This window comes from Mus pahari, chromosome 16 (genome assembly GCF_900095145.1).
Source record: "Mus pahari chromosome 16, PAHARI_EIJ_v1.1, whole genome shotgun sequence".
Taxonomy (NCBI): Eukaryota; Metazoa; Chordata; class Mammalia; order Rodentia; family Muridae; genus Mus; species Mus pahari.
In genome coordinates, this window is record NC_034605.1 from 7553893 (window position 1) to 7554711 (window position 819).

The 819-nt window shown below is 56.7% G+C and overlaps 1 protein-coding gene across 4 annotated transcripts in view; it reads left to right on the forward strand.

Moving 5' to 3' along the window:
• The first annotated feature begins 305 nt into the window (after nt 1-305).
• Nucleotides 306-819, forward strand: part of Sfmbt2 (Scm like with four mbt domains 2) — a 186876-nt gene continuing 186362 nt past the window's right edge. For 3 of the 4 annotated variants that reach the window (XM_021215581.2, XM_029547653.1, XM_029547655.1), the window contains exon 1: nt 552-760. The gene's annotated coding sequence lies outside the window, so the exon portion shown is untranslated. Of the gene's footprint in view, nt 366-551; nt 761-819 lie in introns of those variants that run through there. The other variant, XM_029547654.1, reaches the window with a different exon arrangement.

An 819-nucleotide genomic window follows, 5' to 3' on the forward strand; every position in this document is an offset into this window, starting at 1 on the left:
GTACGGGCCCAAAGAAAACATCTTCTTTTCCCCAAGAACAGATTTTTTTGAGTCTACATACAAAAGCACAATTAAAGTTAGGGTGGGGTAGACTAGACGGGACCTTCGATTTTGTTTTTAGGGTCCCCCACTCTCCCCACTTCAAAAGCTCTTGGACGGGTAAAGCACGAGTTTATGCTCTAGGTAGACCAGGGGATTGCAAACCTAGAAAACAAACAACAGCTGAGAAATTGGGGCGTTAGTCCAGTTGGCGGGGCAAATGGGTGTACGGGTACGCTTGCGGTGTGAACTTTCTACGGATCGCTTATGGAGGGAGTTGAAGAAAAGGAGGGAAGGGAACCCGCCCCAGGGGTCCTCGTGGCGAGGTCCGTGCTCGCTGGGGGAGGTGTCTACCTATGCCTGGGCGGGGGGTGGTGGGCGGGGGGGAGGGTGTCACCTTGTGGGCGGGAGAAGGAGTCTACCACGAAGAGCAGGCTAATTGGCTCGAGACATTTTGCGAGCATTGGAAAAAGGTCGTTGAAGGAGTTCGCTGTACAGAGAAAGAGAGAAATCTTAAAAAAGAGTGCCGGGCATGCGCATAGAGAGGATGCCATATTGGAATGAGGCTGTAGTGGGAGCTGGAGGACCCGAGCGGGCGCGCTAGGGAGGCGGCGGGTAGAGAGCGAGTGAGCAAGAGAGGGCGGGTGAGCCGGACCGGCGCCCACTCCGGTCGCCCCCGGGGGCCAGGCTCCACCATTCCTGGCAGGACAAACTTAATCAGGTAGGACGCCGCCCCAGACACTGTCCCCTCGTCCAACCCGGCCCGCGAGCAGATCTCTG